At 37.2% G+C, this 22,325-nt stretch overlaps 1 pseudogene across 1 annotated transcript; it reads left to right on the forward strand.

Moving 5' to 3' along the window:
- Positions 1-1,520: 1,520 nt before the first annotated feature.
- LOC308343358 (beta-arrestin-2-like) lies at positions 1,521-14,491 on the forward strand (annotated as a pseudogene). The gene is made up of 2 exons: positions 1,521-1,544; positions 13,378-14,491. The product of its transcript is annotated as a beta-arrestin-2-like (transcript).
- The last annotated feature ends 7,834 nt before the right edge of the window (positions 14,492-22,325 follow it).

Below are 22,325 nucleotides of genomic sequence, written 5' to 3' on the forward strand. Positions count from 1 at the left end.
TGTGGGGCTCTTGTCTCACAGAATTGAAGAATGAATCTCGTGGACACGAAAGGGTGAAGTGAAGTGGGATTTTATCAAGTGAAGGTGAGAACAGAAAGGAAAGGGTAAAGCCCTCTAGAGTGAGGGGGTCCCAAATGGGTTGCCCCTGAGGGCTTTTAGTGGCGGTGTTCCATCGAGAACTGACCAGGGATCTCAAATCCTCCTGGCGTCTCTCCCACTGAGAGCACCATGTTTTGTTTTGTTTGTTTGTTTGTTTGTTTTTTTAAGTTTGCTCATTTTTAGTGGTCTAGGCCAACTATCATAGAGAAATCTCATCTCTGACATTTAAGACATAGGGAGGTAGTCTCGCTATGTTCCCTTATCTCTGGTTTTGAACGCCTCAGCGTTTCTCCACACCTGGGATTTTGGTGAGCCTGGGCTCAGAGCCTCCGGCATGAGCCTGGTCAGGGGAGTCAGGGGCCTCCTCTCTCTCCCTGCCTCGACCTTAACACCTCCTCTGTTCACCAGACAGAACCTGCGGGCAGAAAGAGCTATACTGGGATTAGGAGGAGAGACTCTTGTGTACTTTTTAATTAGTGGGGGTTAGGGATAGTGTGAGTCTTTGAGGAATCTGGAGGCAAGGCTTTCAGGACCTTGAGGGACCAGCTGCTGCCAAGATAAGGTTACTTTTAAATATTAAGGCACTAAGGCAGCCACGAGTTCCTTGAAGAGGGTCACGCTCTGCATGTTTCAGGTATTATCAGTGGGCTGCACGCTGTAAGGAGAGTTTAAGCTACATTTCTTTTGCCTTTGTTTCCCATGTCACTTAAACATGTAGACATTTTATCCAGGTTTAAAGTTTATAGAGATTTCTCGCTAAAATATATGTGAGTTCCTCTTAATTTTCTCGTCAACTTAACGTTTGTTAAGTTTTATTAATTTATCTATCTATTTATTTATGTATTTATTTTTGAGAAAGAAAGAACATGAGCAAGGGGGAGGTGTGTGGGAGGGGCAGAGGGAGAGAGAGAACCTTAAGCAGGCTCCACGCCCAGTGTGAGCCCCTCGTAGGGCTCCATCTCATGACCCTGAGACCATGACCAGAGTTCGACGCTTAACCAAACGGAGCCACCCAGACGCCCAAATCAAATTTTATTTTGAAGCCAAGTCTTAAAAACTAGACTGTTTTTGAAGGGAAGTGCATCTCACCTAACCTGTTTCAGGACATATTAAGATTTCTGACAAGAACCCATAAGGAATATGAAGTTTCTTGGGGCTTGGCTGTTGAACTGAAGTGTGTGCTATATTTCTTGAAGTATTTCTTCAAGTCATAGGTACATGGTAAGTTATCTACTTTTTTATTATTCTTTTTCACTGTATTGGAGGGCGTGACTGTGAGGTTTGTGTTTCTGGGAATGGATGGTTTAAAAAAATAAATTAAAAAGGACTTCTAGATTTAAATTGATTAAGCCAGTAGCCAAGTGTTATAGACTATGTTTAATAGTACATCAACACATAGTGTCCTTTCTAATATTGGATGAATGTGCGACAACATCTTATGTGAGGTAAGTGGAGATTGTATTTAGGCATTTGGGATGGCAAAACTGCTCATAGTATCTTGTCATTACTCACTGAAATGCACTCTTGTCAAATCTAACTCGTTAATATTTTCCTTTGTTCATTCAGCTTCCCCTTATTCCAATGGTTCACCTTTAAGACTGGTGTTCAAGACGAGTGAAACTGTGGGGCGTTTGTTCTGTTAGTGAACAATTCTGGATTTACTGAAAGAGGAAGTCTGAAAGTACTGATTAAGTGGTTTGATGTCATTATGTTCGAAGACCAGTTTCTCAAAAAATTACTGTGTATCGTTTTCCTGCAGAAAATTATGTAGCCAAGTCACGAAGCTGGTGTGTGTGTGTGTGTGTGTGTGTGTGAGCACAAGCTGATTCAGTCTACCACTTAGTAACCACTTCATTCGCCCAGACTGAGAATTTAAAATACATTTGAGTTTTAAAATAAAATATATTTGAGTTTTAGAGCTTATATTTAGCTTGTGGTGGAATAAAAACAAAAACTTAGCCTGATGCTTTTGCAAAAAAAATTAAACTATAGAAAACTTTGACTACAACTTACGAATAACCTAGAAATCATTATCTGTAAGTGGATAATAAACAGACACATTAAAAAAAAATTAGTTCTTCCTCTGAGGTTTAGGTTTTCATCTGGGGGTGGTTTGCTCCCTAGAGGACATTTGGAAATGTGTGGAGGAGGTTTTTGATTGTCATAATGACTGGGGACAGCCCCGGGCATTTAGTGAGTACAAAGCCAGAGATGCCAAATAATCCTCAATACATACAAGACATTCTGGCTTAATGAAGAACTCTTGCATCATAATGCCAACAGCACCCCTGTTGGGAACTGATGGTGTCCCTATTTTTAATAGGTATGACATATGGGAAATATTAGGAAACTAGACTGGATAATCTTCTTTTTTTCTTTTCCAGTGCAGACTCAGGCCAGTAAAATGAACTAATTAAGAAACAAATTCCCTCTTCCTAATTATAGTTAACACCCACTGTAAGCACTTGGTAACTTAAATTCTTAATGTTTGTGCCAAGGGGTTTGATGGTTTTATGTAAGGTGGCAATGTACCGGAAATAGTTTGACTCTTACTGGAGGAAAGTAGTGCTACTATCTAAGAAAACAAAAGATTTCTTATAATTTCAAGTGGTCAGAATTGGGACTACTGGAGATTTAATCACTTTGGACATGAAAAATAGGATTTAAAAATAAAGTTGAACTTGGGAAGAGTCCAGACATCACTGTGTACATTGATGATGGAATAAACCTAAGAAACTCTAGAAATCTATATAAATACCAAAGAACAGGATAAAAGTGTAGTACAACTAACTGTAGTGTAATAGCTTAAACTTAACTAAAAGTCAAATGCAGTTGACCCTTGAACAACATGTGTTTGAATTGTCTGGTCCACTTATACACAGATTTTTTTCAATAAATATGCAAAGTTTTTTTGGAGATTTTCTCTTATGAGCTATGTATTTAGTTCACCACTGGGCAACTAAACATTTTTATCCTTTATTTTCTCCATCAAGAAAAGCTATCATTAGATTCATATTTTTTTTAAAAATTTCATCAAATATTTAATAATTTGTAAGATGAATAAATATTTTTTTCAAATCCATTAGAGCAATATTCCCTAAAGGCAACACCATCTTATTATGTTCTTTTTTCAAGTTTATAGGATGTCATTTCTCCCCTGTGATAATGACCCTGGCTCTGGTTCTTTATTATTTAATTAAAACCCACGAACATCTTAATTAATCTCACTGTATATGTGTAGATGTGTTTACCTTCATGTAATGAGTGCCTAGCTTTAGTACCTGTTTAATATAAAAAGATCCCTTGTGAGCTTTCTTTTTTTTTTTTTTTTAAGATTTTATTTATTTATTTTTGTGAGAAAGAGTAACAGAGAGAAAGAGAGAGGGCATGAGTATGGGGAGGGGCAGAGGGAGACACAGACTCCCTGCTGAGCAGGAAGCCCAATGTATGACTCCATCCCAGGACCCTAAGATCATGACCTGAGCCTAAGGCAGACAGTTAACTGACTGAGCCACCCAGGCACCCCTCCTTGTGAGCTTCCAAAATACTTTTTTAATCTTCTGCGGTGCAGCTAGGTTTTAGTTGTGTATTTCTCTGTTTTCAACTTCTTGAGTTATTGCTGGAAAGCAAAGTAGATAATAGTTTTTAATTACAGTTGACCCTTGGGGCGCCTGGGGGTGGCTCAGTAGGTTAAGCTTCTGACTCTTGATTTTGGTTCAAGTCATGAGCTCAGGATCCTGAAATCGAGTTGCCTCATGTAGACAGTGGGGAATCTGCTTCTCTTCCTCTTCCTCTCCCTCTGCTCCTTCCCCCCTTACACTCACTCTCTTTTTGTCTCTCTCAAAAATAAATAAAATAAATCCTTAAAAAAATTACAGTTGACCATTGATACAACATGGAGTTAGGGGTGCCAAACCCCCTCACAGTCAAAAATTTGTGTGTAACTTTTGACTCCCCCAAAACTTAACAACAGCTTACTGTTGACCATTGACCAAAAACCTTACTGATAATATAAACAGTCAATTAATACATATTTTGTATGTTATACATATTATATGCTATATACTTGCAATATAGTAAGCTAGAGAAAAGACAATGATATTAAGAAAATCATAAGAGAAAATCTCCAAAAAACTTTGCATATTTATTGAAAAAAATCTGCCTATAAGTGGACCAGACAATTCAAACACATGTTGTTCAAGGGTCAACTGCATTTGACTTTTGGTTAAGTTTAAGCTACTACGCTACAGTTAGTTGTACTACACTTCAGTTCTGTTAGAAAACTCTTTGACATTATCTTTAATTCTTGCACCAACCATCTAGGTTCAGTGCTATTATCCCCAAACTACAGCATCAGAGCACTTACATAACTGGGTCGCAAGGTCTAACAAATGGAAAAGAGTCTTCTAGTCAGAAGCTCCTCCTGTAACAGTATATATTCTTCCTATTTTCATTTCAGTGTGATTGCCTCATATTTTAGCTAATAAAAACATTAAATAAAATCACGAAACTACTACAACCCTGAAACTTGAACCTAAAAAATTTTGAATAAGGGTTAGAATCATTTTTCATTCCATGTACAATAAAGAAATTTATTAAATTTGACTTTACAGGTGTCCTTTGGGACTTCAGGCTCTGCAAGGCAATGTAAAAATAATGGTTTTCAAATTTGTTTTATCTTTCTTTACACATTTCTTTCATTTCTTTTGATAATACATTGATAAGAACTTTAAATCAAGATTTGGACAATACTATAAATATGTTCTAAGATGATCAGAAGAATTAAAGCAATTTAATTTTCTGCTTCTGAGAAACATCCCTGGTGTTCATTTTTTAATAGTCATATGGAAGGGATGCCTGGGTGTCTCACTTGGTTAAGCTGCTGCCTTTGGCTCAGGTCATGATCCCAGGGTCCTGGGATCGAGTCCCACATTGGCCTCCTTATTCAGTGGGGAGCCTGCTTCTCTCTCTGCCTCTGCCTGCCACTCTGCCTGCTTGTGTGCGCTCTCTCCCTCTCACTCTCTCTCTCTGACAAATAAATAAATAAAATCTTTAAAAAAAAAAGTCATATGGAATTTTATTTTTAAAATTTTTTTAATTTCTACTCTCTTACATTTTTATTGATTTTTTAATTTTGTTCAGTTAGCCAGAATATAGTACGTCCTAAGTTTTTGTTGTAGCATATCGAATTTTATGATTTAATAGAAACACAGTGCTTTATAGAAAAAGATGTTAACATCTATGGTGAAATATTTTCTTACATGAGGTCTTTAATCTGATTAAAAGCCTTTTAGGCTGACAGTTTTTAATGCTTGTTTCTTTTTTTAAAAAAAGTCATTGTATCTGTCACAGAAGAAGAAAAGACTGAATGATGAAAAAAGGAAAACTGGCATACAAATAGGAGACTTTGAGTTTCACTGAAAACATAAGCAGAGAAATGGAAGCTTAGTGGGAGGTTGAAATAGGGGTAATTGGGTTTGGAGGGGGTTGTTTGTTTGTTTTGGCTTGGTGTTAAGAAGGGAGAAATGGGAGCATGCATATGGGTTGATAGGAACCAGCCTACAAGGAAAGAGAATTCGGTGATTAAAAAAGAGAAGGGAGATAGGTCAGAGGAATCTACCTGATTCCGACAGGAGCAGGCAGGATCTGGTAAACTTAATTCCACCCCAGATTTCTAGGAGACAATGTGGAGCACATCTCAGACTTACTCCAACTGAGAGGAGAGAAAGTAGGAGTATCTTTTCACCCATCTCCAACTATTCAAGGCTGAGGGCTACTCCAGCAGCGTTAACTCCCTGGAATTTCTGCCTTGGCTCATGCATTGGCTGATTCTTCCCAGGGTCATTAAAGGAACTCAGGTAGGGCATAGCAGAGATTTCATTAAGCAGGTTTTGGTGTGTAGAGGTAAGCTATGGGGATATGGCAGGCCACCCATAGCTATCGTCACACCCACACTTGAGACAGGAGATACACTAAGTAATAACAGTCATGTCTAATTCAGTACTAGACACATTGTTCCCCAAAGAGCTTTATAAATCAAGAAGAATTTAGAGTACATATATACCAACTCAGTTCAAGACCTTCTATTTTAAAAGCTTAATGCATTATTATGAAAACCTCTACAAGGTTAAAAAGCCCAAGAACAAAAATTTCTTTAACCTAAGTGAATAGTTATTTGTGATATCTATAATGCCCCAAACCAAGAGAAAAACAATGCTCCCATAAATCATAAGATATGTCAACATGAAAACCATCTAATCCATTTATTTTTTTATGAGACTGACGTGCTACCTACAGTGTTAATGAGACACCTCCCATTTATTTTTTAAATGACACTTAGTCTAGTTAGTTGTTTGCCTGAAGCTTGAGCAACTTCCTGCTCCATCACTCTTGAATACATTGGACTCAAAGATTAATCCATCTTCTGTTGTAGGTAAAATATGATCTACTTTAAACAAACCCACTTACACCTTAACACTTCTTTGTCTGCTGTCCTTAACAAAACCAGGCTCTCTCCTGACCTTTCCCCAGTGGTAACTTCTACCTACCAAGTTTAGCCGAAAGGTCAGGAAATAGAAGTTGGTGTCCTTCCTCTCCTGCACTCCTAACCTCCTACACTCTTCTTCTTCTAGACCATAACTCTTGCCTTTCTTCTAAAATTCTGTCCTCCTCTGGGGATTGACTCAGCTTCTAATCCCACAGGTTAGTTCTTAGGCCATTCCTTTTCTCACTTCCCAAGGGAAACCTCCCTGATTCCAAACTCTCTGCCCCAACACCTGCCGTCCTGTACCTTGCCTTCGTTACACTGGTTAATGATTGTGATTATAATAAAATTCCAAATTTATCTATATGTATTTACTGTCAGTACTTTAGGTGGCCTTCTGAGTTCTAGCAATTTACATTAAGTTTTTAAATTTGATTCTCATGATAACTAATTTTATTTCAAATTTACAAGAGAAGAAAGTGAGGCTTGGTAAGGCTAAGAAACTCGCCAGTATCATGCAGTTAGAGGCTGTAAGCCAATCGGGTGTCAACTCAGGTAGCCCAACTTCAGAATTTGCTTTTCCACCCACACTGCTTCACCGCCTCCAGAGTATTTTAACTTGTTTTTTTTCATTATTGTTTATCTTCTTGAAAGACTCTAAGCTTTTGAAAGAAGGGACCATATGTACCTTGCCACAAACCTAGGTCCTAGACTCATGCTTGACACAAAACAAGTGTCTGATTTACATTTGCTAACAGATGAATGAATAAACCTGTTGATACCCAATTCTGCATTGCAAAGTAACTAAAGGGATGACTGATAGCTTGGCGATGGGTCAGTCATTTTATTTTCCTGTGATAAAATCAAACATATTCACTAAAACAGAATCACAAAAATCAACCATTTCATACTAATCCATAGCACCTGCCTGTAGATTTCTATTTTTGAAAATTATCATTTGCATGTAAACATCTCAGTGTAGACTGGATGGAAAAAGGCCAGTTTCAATTAACTAAGTATCCTTAAAGGGATAAAGTTTTATTCCCCAAATGTATATTGCAATTAACCAAGGCAATAAGATTTGCTTAATGGATATAAATAAATAAGTAGATTTTCCAATAAATTTTTTAAAGTATTAACAGATATGCCCAAGATTATGCTAAGTGTAACAAAGAATATAAAAGGAGAAGATCTAAACTTTGTTCTTAAGTACTTTACAATCTAGTTTGATATATGGACATCAGGAACAGACCAAGAAAATGTCTGCTCAATGATATTTTACATGATAGAGATTAAAACATTATAGATATTCTGAGCTGGAACTTGTGCCTGTGGGGTGGAAAGGTCAAGAAAGTTTATGGGAGGAAATGGGCTTTGGCTGAGAGAATGTAGTCTTTTCCTGAGTGGATTGAAGGGATTTTAGGACAAGCACAGGGAAGGATAGAGAAATGAGTGGACAAGTGGGGAGTTGGAGAGTAGAACAGCAAGCACATTGCTTGCCATGAAAACAGTTTATGGTAGGAAAGAATTACAATGCTCTGTTAAAAACCAGCTGGCTGATGGAAGAGAGTGACTGCCAAGCTGAGCATTTAGACTCAACATAAGAGAGCCATTGTGGATGGAGAGCAGAGTGTGGATATGAGGTTACCAAGAAGTAAAACTAACATATTTAGAAGGAAGAACAGAGTCTGAAAGTAGAGAGATCAACTAGGAGACAACAATTGTTACTTAAACATGAGGGCAAAGGAGCCTGGATTCTAGTTAAGACAGAGGAATCAGAAGGAATAAAGAGATATAAGAAAGCCTAGGGAGGCAGAATTGAAAGGGTCTGTTGATTGAGAATAGGGGTCTGCCGAAAGGAAGAAACAGATAGTGACATCAAGATTGTAAGTCAGGAGAACTGGAAGCTCAGATTTAGATACACCGCTCTGGAGGTGACTGAAAGCATAAACATGGGATTTCTGAAGGCTTTTGCCAACATGAGAAAGAAACAATGTAGAATCTTAGCTAGCTGGGTATTAAGGAGGGCACCGTGTTGTGATGAGCACTGGGTGTTACATGCAACTAATGAATCGTTGAACACTACATCAAGAACTAATGATGTACTATATGATGGCTAACTGAACACAATGAAAAAAAGTAGGAAAAATATCTTAGCTAGAAATATATTTGGGAATGAAACACAATTTACAAATTACTATTTTACATAAAAGATTATAGGAAGTTTTTTTTAAGATCATAGAGAGGTTTTTGAAAAATTTTGTAAGCAAGGTAACATTCTCCTACAGGTGTGTGCTGACTGTAGAGGAATTGGTACTTACCTGCTAGAACTCAGATGTACCTCAAAAATGTTTCCTGTGAGTTCTTCTTGCCTTTCTGACCCTAACTCAATGATTGAGGGAAAACATCTTAAATGATCAAATTAGTATTATTGTTCAAGGTAAACATTCAGTCATTTCAAAATTTAAATTCCTCATCAATATTGTCTTTCACTCTGTCATAGGATTTCTATTCTACCTTCTGTGTTTCATACTCATTGAAGTGGAGGGAGGGCTGTAATCCACAGACTGTCAGTTCATACCATGCTGGCTGCCACTGCGATGGGCTTTGTCGTACTGACTTACTCAGCGTCTACCACTGGTATTCATTTTGAATGAGTCTTTCCATTTGGTCTTTTAAGGCTTTATGCAGGTACCCACTCAGAAATGTGTGTTCCTGGTCATAGCACCTACTCAAGGCCTTTTCTGTTCCATCAGTTTTATTACTATCTTCTTATTACTTTCTCTAGGCACTCTCTCACACAAGAGCTGTGGAGACCACAAATAGGCTTCCCACAACTGGTAAAAGTATCCCTAGTCCATTTGCTTCCTCCGGTGTTGCTTCTGGCTTGTTCACCGCCATATTGTTTTTGACACCATTCTGAAGCCAGGGCTTCTCTCCAAGCTTTGTAATCTTTTCAGTCCGTGTCCAGGGTATCAGAGCTCAAGGTCCAGTATTTTTGGATTCCCCACAATGTATTTGGATACTTTTTGCTATCCCCTAGGTTTCAACTCTGGGACAGAGAGTGTTGCCAAGATTTAGTGGTGTACTAGCGCCAGCTTATTCATCCCAGTTCATCAAAGTTCAAAAAGGTCACCAGCTGGTTGTTAAACACAGACTTTGTTTTAAATTAAATTATATAAACTTACATTCAAGTTAATTTAAAAAAAGGTAATGAATACTCCAAATCATTACATCCTAATGATCTTAATACATTTTTTAATTTTATTAGCATTTTACTAATAAAATAGACTTTACAATTACTTATGCCTTTGAAGTTACTTATGTATGTATTCTCTTTCTATCTCTGCCCTCAATAGTATCAGATGTGTAGTCTGAAATTATCCATAATGTGAGTATTTATACAACAGAAATTGACAAGTTCTACAACGGTTAAATATTCACCAGCACACTGCTACTCATGGCTATCTCTTGCCCATTACTTCCTTAAACTTTTCATCTCTTCTCCTCTTCTTTTCAGTGGTCTAAAGGTTTGATTACTACTGTTTCACGTATGATAAGGCCTGCTTTTGCATCTTCCTCTCTCGCTGGGTTAAAAATGTAATAATGGCATTTATTATATATTTAAAAAGAAGAAAAGCAGAGAGCCTAGATTTTTAAAATATATATTATCCTTACTGCTTGACTACTAACTTGCTTTCCAAACCCTGTTTTTGCAAGGAATAAAAGGAAAGATCTCAGCCAAGACTCCAAATCATCCCAAACTCCAAATTAATACAGTTCCATTAGTGGGGATTTATTATAGCAACAAGTAGTAATAAATTGTCTATCTTGAGTTCTGAATAATTCACAATTGCAAATGTGCTTCTATATTTTACTACCTTGGCATTCTTGAGTTCTCATAACTTTCCAAATTTCTCATTGTACTAAAGCTGATTTAACTAGGAATTAATGAACAGGAGTAATTGTATTCACTTGGCATCTTCAACAAATGGAATCACCTTAGTACAGCAATGTCAAAGCAGGGTATTTTCTGTGCTTCTTTTCTCCACAAATGGTATGGAGAGGTAGGAGAATGCCTCATTAGTCACCAATAATCATTTATAAAATTGGAGAAACCACAGGTTGATGAATCTTTCAGCTTCTTCTAGTTTCTACACTCAGTCCTAGTCCAATTAAGCTCTAGACTAAATCTCTATTTTCTCACTCTGTTGATTAAATGGCCACTTTGCCAGATAGACTTTAAAAGAACAAGCATTTGGGAAATATATTTATTGCCAAATTCTCTGATGAAATGATTCTAGTTCCAGAGTAATGGAACACTTTCCAAGTAAAAGGAACTTAGAATTGCTTTGTAATTACTTTGTCACTCTTGGGAATATACTAGAATTCCCCTCCTCCACCCCCAGGAAATTTAAGGAAAGTGGGATTTATATTATGGAGACAAGCAACCTATTACTCTGGAATGTTTCCATATGGATACCTTGCAATTATACAGTATTGGGGTTTTTTTTTTTTAACCTTTATTCTTCAAAATAAATAATGTAAAGTTTACCTGGGAAGGATCATTCTTGAGAGAGAGCAGTATGTAGGTGATGTTGTTCCCCTAGTTTTGCAAACTCTGGCTACTGGAACTTTGACTCTAATGGTTAGGCAGAGCCTACTCATCCAGTTTTTACATATAGCAATACTTGAAGGTTTTCACTTAATCTCAAGAATTTATCAAGAAAACAGAAACATTTGTGGTAATGAAGCAATATTCAGTAGTGATAATGCTGCCATACGTGTACGATAACCAAAAGAGCAAAATAAATGAATTAATGAGAGAATTAAGTAAACTGGAAAAGTATACATTGATAAACTTCTCATATCACCTGCTGATAACCCAGCATAACTAGAAAAAAAAATGATCTGATCTCATCTGGATTTGTCTCAGTGATTTTCTTTCAAATCTTCTAAGACAGGAGAGCTTTTTCCCCCTTCTTATCCCTTATTAATAACTGCAATTATTTCTTTTTGCTCATGCACTTACTTAGAAGCAACTGAGTGTTTATTGCATTTCTGCAGATGTTTGCCTCTCTCTAAAGTGCTCTACGAAAAGCTAATTGCCTACTTTTTTGTAATACAAATAGCTTCACCTCGTTCTGTGTTGTTTTCTTACCTAATTGCTCTGTGACACTCATCCCTGTGCCATGATGTAAACATTCCATGTGTGAAGCTTCTCTGTCTATGTGGTCAGTAGAAAGCATTACATCTTTCTTGGAGATCTGAGGTCAACATGGATCTGTCAAATCACACATGGCCCTAGTGGCCTTTTTGTAGACAATTGACCAGGCAACAACAGGAACAGTTCCGTCCCTCATTGCTTAACTGCTTCATGTTCAGTATCTTTTATTTCATAACTTCCTTGTATATCTGTGAGTTTATTTACTTTGGACAATTATCTGAATGAGTAGTTAGAGCACTTATCATTTCCTCATTTTACAGATGAGGAAACTGAGCCCTAAAAACGTTAATTGACATGCCAGACTTCAAGTAATTGGTGACCGAGCTATTCTTAGATGACAGTCTTCACATGGGAAATGTTTATGATATGTTGTCAAATGAATTTTTAAAATACAGAAAATGGAAAAGTGCATATAAAGATTATATGCATAATAGAACGTTAATTGAAAGTATACACATATATACATACAAGAAAGTAATACTGCTCAAAAGCACATTTTATAAATATCAAACAGGTGATAATGGATACTATGTTTACAGAGCATAGCAGACATGGTCCATGCCACACTAGAACTAATAATCTAGTGAAAGAGACAAATGTTGATCAAATGAATATAAAAATAAATAAAATAAATCTGTAATAACACACCATTAAAAAAGTGTAAACCAAAAGAACAACAATAACAAAAAAAAAAACAAGCTGCTATGAATAGCATCTAATTTAAATTAAACGAAGGTTGATTTTACTCTGAAGAAGTTAATTGAGGCAGAAAACAGAAAGATGACTAGGAAGTAACCAGGCGAAGATGTTGGAGCATCTTTTAATTTATCTTAATTTCTCCTTTTACTTTTCTAACTTTCCAAATCTCTACAAAACATGGATGTTATTTTACCAATCAGAAACTATGCATGTGTGATTTTGATTCTCTTTCTGGCAGAGTCCTTTCTATCAAACCAGAAAAAGCAAACTAGAAAAGCAGCTCTAAATGCTGAACTTAAAAAGAATAATAAGGGCAAGAAATACTTTAGCAAGAAAGAAACCCCAGAAAAGGAAAATCGACTGTAGTAAGAGAAATTTTCTGCCGCTTTTCCTTTTAAGAAATGTTCTAATATATGAGTGCTGTGGGCCAAAGTCTTAACAAAAAACAGCTTGTAGGAGCTTTGTCTACTCCACAGTGGTGAAGGTGGAAGGAAAGGCGGGGGGCGGGGCAAGCTAGGAAGATGTTGAAAATAGCCAACACTCAAGGAATGGGTAATGTCGTTGGGAGATTTAAATGCACTTCTCAACAGTCTCACTGATAGAAGATTGGAAGGACACTCTTAATAAATTTGGCCTAATTAATAGATAAAAGACTGCAAAATTTCACACACACTTTTCAGGGGCATGAGGAATATTTACCATATGCTGGTAAATGATCATACATTGAGCCATAATGCAAGTCTCAATGGTTTAGTGGTTGGAGATATATAAATATAATCCCAAACAGCAGTGGAATTTAGTTCCGCACAAGTATTCTAAATAGTTGGAAGCCCAGGGTGCGCGTGCGCAGTGGTGTGGGGAGGAGTAGGGACCAGGCCAAAGGACTGGAGGCTGCCAGCGAGCCATAAACCCAGCGGGCAGCAGGTGTACGCACCATGTGGGGAAACCAGGCACCAGGGTCTTCAAGAAGTCAAGCCCAGTCAGGGCTCAAGGTGTTCTTGGGCAAGCAGGACTTTGTAGAACACCTGGACAAAGTGACCCTGTGGATGGCATGGTGCTTGTGGACCCTGACTACTTAAAGGACCGCAAAGTGTTTGCGACCGCACCTGCACTTCCTGACTTCCACTATGCCGTGAGGACCTGGGTATAATATCCCAGAATCTGCCCTGGTCCATCATACTGTAGCCAGGCCCAGAGGACACAGGGAAGGCCTGTGCAGCAGACTCTGAGATTTGAGCCTTCTCTGCCAAATCGTTAGAAGAGAAAAAACACCAAAGGAGGTCCATGCGTCTGGTGATCTGAAAGGTACAACTTGCCCCAGAGAAACCGGGCGCCAGCCTTCAGCAGAAACCACCCACCACTTCATATCTGACCAGCCCTGCACCTTGAAACTTCCATGGACAAGGACCTGAACTATTATGGGGAGCCCCTCAGTGTCAATGTCCATGTCACCAACATCTCCACCCAGACCATCAAGAAAATAAAAGTCTCTCTCTGAGATAACATGTGACATCTGCCTCTTCTGCTGCCCGGGACAAGTGTCCTGTGACTCAGATCGAACAAAATGACCAGGTATCACCTAACTCCCTGTTCTGAAGGTGTATACCATCACCCTGCTGCTCAGTGACAACCGGAAGAAGCATGGTCTTGTCCTGGAAGAAAAGCTCAAGCATGAGGACACCAACCTGGCTTCCAGCACCATTGTGTAGGAGGGTGCCAGCAAGGAGGTATTGGGAATCCTGCTGTCCTACAGGGTCAAGGTGAAGCTGGTGGTGTCACATGGTGGGGTAGCCTCCGTGGAGCTGCCTTTTGTTTTTATGCACCCCAAGCCCCACCACCTATCACCCCAGATAGCTGCTCCTGAAATCGATGCCCCTGTGGACACCAACTATGCCACAGATGAGGATGTTGTGTTTGAGGACTTTGGCCAGCTGTGGCTGAAGGGGATGAAAGACAAGGACTTCGAGGATCAGTTGTACTAGAAGGGGGCTGCAAGGAAAGGATGTGTGGTGCTGGGAGAGGGAGGGTCCCAGCCTCTCTGCTCTCCCTCCATTCAGCCGCTTACTCAGCCAACCTTCCCTCCTTCATTCCCTTACCAGCTGCCCCCAAACATGCACTGAATCCATCTCCTGCTGAACGTGGGCATTACTTTTTCGACTTCAGCTGGGCCTCCCCAACCTCCCAGTGGGTGGCAAGCTGTTTTCAAACCCGTATTTTTTGGAAGGAAATGCTGAAAAGAGGAGTGACTGTAGGGAAGATAGGGAGAAAGAACTCCCACATTGGACCTCACACCAAAAGCCAGCCCACCCCACATATACTTCCTTTCTTCTCCTTCAAGAGGAGACATTCCGGGGGGACAAGGTCACTTCTTTATTTCTGAGCATAAAGAAGAAAATAAATTTTTCATGGGAAAAATAATAATAAAATATTTGGAAACTAAGTAATATACTTCTAGATTCTCTATGGATCAAAGGCCTAATAGAAGTAGAAATTAGAAAATATTTTAATTTAAATAAGAAATGCAACATATTAAATCTTACAGAATAAAGTGAAATCAGTGTTCAAAGGGAAATTTAAAAACTTTAAGATGTATGTGTTAAGGGAGAAAAGACTGAAGCCAAGTGATATAAGTTTATTAAACATTTTTAAAAAATTAAACCGAAACTAAATGAAAAGAAAATTATAAAGAGAAGAAATCAATAAAATAGAAAACAAACATGCTAAAGAGAAAATCAACAGATCAAATATTAGAGCTTTGAAAAAATGAATAAAATTGAGAAACCTTAAGACACAGAGAATAATTATTAGTTATAAAAATTTTAATATCAGGAGCAATTTAAAAAGATATCACTGAAGAAGCTACAGAATCTAAAAATAAATTAGAAGCATATTTTGAACAATTTTAGGTCAAAGAAATAAAAAAAGGGAAATGGACAAATTACTAGAAAAAAACAGCACAAATGACAAAATTAAAGAAATAGAAAAACTATAAAGTCCTGTTTCTATTAAATTGATTGTATATTTTATTAGATTATTTACTCCTCAAAAATTCAGACCCATATTGGACTTACTAGTAAATATTTTAAAATAACATCAGTCTTAAACAAACTTTTCCACAATATAGAAAAATAGCAAACAACTCATTTAATATAGCCAATCCAAGCTTAACACTCAAACTTGACAAATATATTTCAAGAAAGAAAAATTAAGGCTTATCTTTCTCATGAACATAGAGACAAAAATGCTAAATATATACTAGTACATCAAATGCAGGGATTCCCAAAATGCACTTATTCTCAAAATGCAATGATGATTTGAAATTCAAAAACCAATTGATGTCATCTCCAGATGCAACACTGTCAGACAAACCCAAAGTGATGAGTATTCTAAAAGTAGCTGACCTTTATTCTTCAAAATTGTCAATGCCACTAATGACCACGGAAATTCAGAAATCTGTTCTTGTATCAAGAGAGGCAATGATGACTAAATGAAACATGTGATCCTGGCCTGGATTCTGTACTGCAGAGAAAAAAAAAAGCAATAAAGAATAATATTGAAACAACAATACTGAAATATGAATAATATAAACTGTATACTAAATGAAAGCACTGAAACAATTGCTTCTAAATTTGGTAACTATATTGGATCAACAGTAGACTGGATACAAACTCATAGAAGCAGAGAGTAGAATGGTAGTTGTCAGGGACTGAGGGAAGGGGGTAATGCGCAGGGTACAAGGGCCCAGTTATACAAGATGAATAAATCCTAGAGGTCTATCCTACAGAGTCTGTAGCATAATGCCATAGTGAGCAATACTGTATTGTATACTTAAAATTTCTCTAAGAGGGTAGAACTTCTGTTAAGCGCTACTATCACACACACAAAATAATAATGAGTGCAGGAGGAAACTTTTGGAGGTGATGGGTGTGTTTATGGCATAGAGTGTGGTGATAGCTTCACAGGTGTATACTTCCAAACTCATCAAGTTGTAAACATTAAATACATACAATGTTTTATATGTCGATCATGCTTCAATAAATGGGTTTAAAAAAGGAGTAGACTGTATAAACTATGAATTCCTATAATGGGATTTATCTTTGTGCTCTTTCATACTTCTAAGCCTGAGACAGCACTGTTTTTATTCAAATAGAGTGCCTTACCTCTCCTATTAGAAAAGATAGAGCTAATGTAATCACTCAAAAGGTCGACTGGCATATCCCATGGTGTCAATAAAAGGTTTTTGAGGTCTCTTTTCCTGGAGGGTAGGGCTATGTCCACACCGTCTTGAGGATTTTGCGTGGTAAGCTAACACTGGAGATTGTTCATTCATCTAGCCTATTTTGTAATTGTTGTCCCCGACTGATTACCTCTAGTATCACTGGAAAGAAGAGCAGAAAAAGCACTTTTATTCAAGCACAGTTTCATTCAACTGTCTAGTCCTCGTAGAATAATGAAATCACCACAGTTTTGTAACTAATTCTCTGCTACCCTCTTTGTCTTCCTGCCTCCTCTGGCATATATCTCCCCAGTGCCCAGTGGGGTAACAATACCTCTTAATCCCTAAATGTCAGTTTTAGGAGAAACCATAAAGCCACAGCATTCATCTGTCATAAATAGTACCCCAGGCAAGTTCAGCTCGGAGCTGAATACAAATTTTTCCTTCACAGCCTCATGAATTGTATTCTTTATATCTGTTATCAAAATGGATTGCAAAGCTTAATTTACAGAAGAAATTTAAAAGGATTTATGTATGTTAATTTTTTTTTAAGACGGGGAGAGAGGATAGGGGAAGTATCTGGTTAAATGAATATGGTTAAAACATTATGTTTATTCCCATCTAGGAAGCTACATGAATATCCACTGGACATAGCAATTGGCCATATAAACTTATTTCATCCATCTCCATTATAATAGGAAAGAAATAAAATGTTGTAAATGCAAAAGGAAAAGAAGAACAGAGATGTCAGTAGACATAATATTTCAGTAACTTTTGGAAACAGAAAGCAGATGGAAAAATACTGTCTGACTTAGAGCAAGCTATATGCTAAAGGCACTTATGCCAAAAGGCACGTGGAATGAATACTGAACCATCACTTTTTAACCTGCAAAGGACTTGGAGGCATCAGGTTACCTCATTCAAGACAATCAACCACCTCCCCATTTTCTCCAGCAGGAGACACTAGGTCTGGAAAATCAAATCTTACACACAGATGGAAGATCAGAATGATACAATTGTGGATGTACATAAAGAAGCAATTATTTTTTCCTTTTAATTTCCTTGAAATATGTAAGATAGTTTAAATCAGCTTCTCAACCTTTTTTTCATTATCACTCCCTAAGAAACTTTTTCGACCTTTTTTTCCTAATTACTCATTCCCTGCAATGAAATGCTAGTATTCGTGATACATTGTATACCTACTTATACATCATATGAGTATCTGTACATTATACATAAAAAGAAAAATATAAAGTTTACTCTTTTTGTTCAACACAGGTTTCAGAATGACTACAGTTTTAAAAGTTTGAATATTAAACAGCTAGTGTCATGTAACAATTTCATAACTGTGTGATTTTTGTGTGGTAAATTTTTATGTAACTTATTTAGTTCCATAAATTATAATGTATGAAATTAATATGCAAATTATCAACATACACAGCACACAGTAATAAGAGGTTTTGAAACTTATTTTTTTAAAGTAATTTACAGTTGGCTCTTGAACAATGCAAGGGTCAAGGATGTTAACCCCTTGCACAGTAAAAAATCCAGGGAAAATTTTTGATTCCCCTAAAATTGACTAGTAGTAGCCTATCGCTGACCAGAAACCTTACCAATAACATAAATATTCTATTAATAGATATTTTGTATATGTATTTTATACTGTATTCTTACAATAAAGTAAATTAGAGGAGAGGAAATGTAATTAAGAAAATCATGAGGAAGAGAGAACACATTTATAGTACTGCACTGTACTTATCAAAAAAATTTGCATATACATGGACTCATGTAGTTCGAAGCTATATTACTCAAGAGTTAGCTGTAATTTAAAAATTAAGTTGCTTAAAAATTATTTTTAGGGAACTCAACTTTTAGCTTTTGTTTGGTATAAGAAAATGACTTTTAAATCACTACTGGATGTTCATTTGGATATTGTCAACATTTTTTTCTTTTCAGCACTTAATACAATAGACTGAATAACTTATAGACTTGAATGAAAAGCATAAACTATTTTAATTTCATTCTCAAGGCCTAAGTCACACATAAAAACTGAGGATCCCACACAAACAACATCTGATGATTATGGCTCCTCTTGCAATATGCCTCAAGACAGAGCAAACAATCAAAGAAAAGAAGTCACCTGCTCACCATAGACTTTAGCACTGATCTTGTATACATTCTGCAACTCTTCCATAAACTCGATGTCAGTGCTGCATGATTCCTAAAACAAAACAAAACAAAACAAAACAAAACAACAATGAGAGAAGTTAAATTCTAAGGAATAAGGTTCTACTGGGTACGGTTAAACTTTACAGGACTACAGACTATTGTAATATCTAAGAATTTTTCACCACCCCCACCAACAATCAGTTTTCATCCTCTTGAGGGCAATGTTATCCTTCTTATGAATGCATAGTTTACAGCATAAATTATAACGGTGTATAATGGAGTGTACATGAAAGCTATAACAGAGACCTGGGACTGGGATAAATGGAGTTTTATGGGTACTAGTACAAAGAAATACAAAGATAAAAAACAAAAAAGAGAAGAAAAGGAAAGAAAAACAAACCAGCTCTAATTGAAAGTGACTGGTCCAATAAAGAAGACAAGGAAGTAAGACAGGCTAAAGTAGTGGCATTGTTTTGCTGCCTTAAAACTGAATTCTGATTTTTTTTTTAACAATATAAATAGGTTACTTTAATAAAATAAAGAAAATACTTTAAATATTAAAATTAATATTAATTAATATTAAGAGTGCTTATTAGATCCTTGCTCTTTTTTTAGATCTAGTTTATAGAAAGGCTTTTTTCTGATTACACTCAAAACATTAGCAGTCTGTTAAAGTAAAATAAGCTTAACAGAATGGTTTGGGGTGGCCATGGGAGTGCTGAAAGCTAATAAAAAACGAAGTGAAACAAGTTCCACTAGACATCAGAAGACCTCTAATTCCCCCTTTACCATTGATTTGTTGCATTAACTTGGCTAATCACTAATGTACCCAGAGACTTAGATTCTCCTTTATTAATGATACTTTACCTGCATAAAAATGAAGGCCGTACGAATAGCCAACAGACACATGAAAAGATGCTCAGGAAAAAAAAAAAAAAAAGGCTGCTCAACATCACTCAGCATCAGGGAAATGCAAATCCAAACCACAGCAAGCTATTACCTCACACCTGTCAGAATGGCTATTATCAAAAAGACGAGAGATGACAACTGTTGGCAAAGATGTGGAGAAAAGAGAAGCCTCGTGCACTGTTGGTGGGAACGCAAACTGGTACAGTCATTCTAGAAAACGGTATGGAGGTTCCTCAAAAAATTAAAAATAGAACTACCCTATGATCCAGTAATTCCCCTACTGGTTATATATCCAAAGGAAATGAAAACAGAATCTTGAAGAGATGTTTCCACTCTCACATTCTTTGCAGCATTATTCACAATAGCGAACATGTGGAAACAACCTGTGTCCATCAACAGATAAACGAATAAAGTGGTGTGTGTGTGTGTGTGTGTGTGTGTGTGTGTGTGTGACGAAATATTATTCGGCCATGAGAAAGAAGGAAATCCTGTCATGTGATGACGTGGATGAAACTTGATGGCATTATGCTAAGTGAAATAAACCAGATAAAGACAAATACTACATGGTATCACTTATATGTGGAGTAAAGAGAAAAAGTCAAACTCTAGAAGCAGAGAGTAGAAAAATGGCTGCTAGGTGTTATGGAAAGGGAACAGGTGTACCTTATGGGATTCAAGGGAAGTTTTCAAGTGACTGTTCACATCTCCCCAAATTCATACGTTGAAACCTAATGCCCAGTGTGATGGTATTTGGATGTGTGGATTTGGGTGGTGATTAGGTTGTAAGAGCGGAGCCCAATGAATAGGATTAGTGCCTTAAAAGATAAAAGAGATCTTGGAGAGCTCTCTTGCCCCTTCTGCCATCTATGAACCAGAAAGTGGCCCCTCACCAGATTTCGCATCTGCCAGCACCCTGACCTTGAACTTCCCAGCCTCCAGAACTGTGCAGAAAAAATCTCTGCTGCTGCTAAGCCACTCAGTCCATGGCATTTTTTGTTTCAGCAGCCAGAACAGATTAAGACAGAAAACTTGGTAATAGTGTTCAAGATGCATGGGATAAGGAGCAAATTAGGAAGCCGATTCAAGAATTTGTCCTTTGACCTGAGTCACCTTTTCTCTTGCCTTTTCTCCAAAAGTCCTGAATTAAAAACCGAATCCAGATTTCTCTATAACCCTAGGAGGGACAAAATCTTGCAGAGGTTTGACTTGTTTTATCTCAAACTATATTTCTATTCCTATCTAAATTAAGTGAGTTTTAGATTAAGAGCCAAAATGGTAGTTCATTTTCTTTGCATTCCAAAGAATCGCCAAAGGGTTTACTCAATTTAATAACATCATTATGCATTGCTCAACAAGTCAGTAACCATGTAAGTAAAAACAATTTCTGAAGCCATCTACTGTAGGAAAGATTGCTGTCTCTTATGCCAGGTTAATGAGAACCTGCATAGTGGAATTCTAGCTAAGGGCATATATGTATAGACATAATGAAAAATTCAGCAGTTTTCTTGCAAATTCATTGTGTATGGACAACTCAATTCAATCAACATTTATTTAGCTTCTTTTTTACTCAGTTATAAAAATGAATATATTATTCAGGCTCTGTTATTAAGGAAATTTGAACATATCACATGGAGTAAGAGAGAGCAGGTGATAATACAGCAAGTAAATAATCATATGGCCTGGCAGTAAAACCTTCCATACAAGAGGTTAAAAAAAAAAAAGAGTCATGTAAGCTTAAAGGATAGAGGAATCATGTAGTTTCTGATCATAAGAGTGAAAGTGTTCATGGAATACTGAAAGGTTTAAGAAGAAAATACACTTGGAGTGGCCCTTGAAGAACAAATACATAATACACTAATATTTCAGAATACAAAACTGGGGAAGAAAAAGTTTCAAGAAAGAAGGACACTGTCAGGAGGTTCCATAGCCCATTTTGAGCAAATCGTCCATTTGGTTGGCTAACGGAGTAGGCAAAAGGAAGGAGAGAAAGTAAGTCTAAAAGGGTAATATGGGACCCAATTGTTCAGGGTTTCAAATATCAGGCATTAGAACTCTGTTCCTGATTCAGTGGTCTTCAGAAAAGAGCATCATCAACATTCTGAGAAGAGTTGTGCCACTGAGAGGTGAGCTCTAGACGGACTAACCAGGAAGAGTAGTTTAGGAGGGACAATAGCACCACTGAAGCCACTGAAGGGATCTTCCAGTTTTGAATTCATCAGTTCATGGAAGCGGAGCTGTGGCTATAGACACGGGGAAGAGGCAGAAACGATGAACGTGCACAGACAAGAGACACTTCAGAGAGTACAGCACAGGATTTAGCCTCCAGTAGAATACAGGAAGTAGGGGAGAAAGGATGCCATCACTGTGATGTGGTGTCCTGTTTGGATACTATTAGTGAACATTTGAATAGAGTTGACCTTTGAACAGCGTGGGTTTCAACTGCATGGGTCCATTCTATGTGGATTTTTTACAGTCCAGTACCGTAAATGTCCTTTCTCTTCCTTAGGATTTTTCAGTAACAT

This window comes from Martes martes (genome assembly GCF_963455335.1).
Source record: "Martes martes genome assembly, chromosome: 5".
NCBI lineage: Eukaryota > Metazoa > Chordata > Mammalia > Carnivora > Mustelidae > Martes > Martes martes.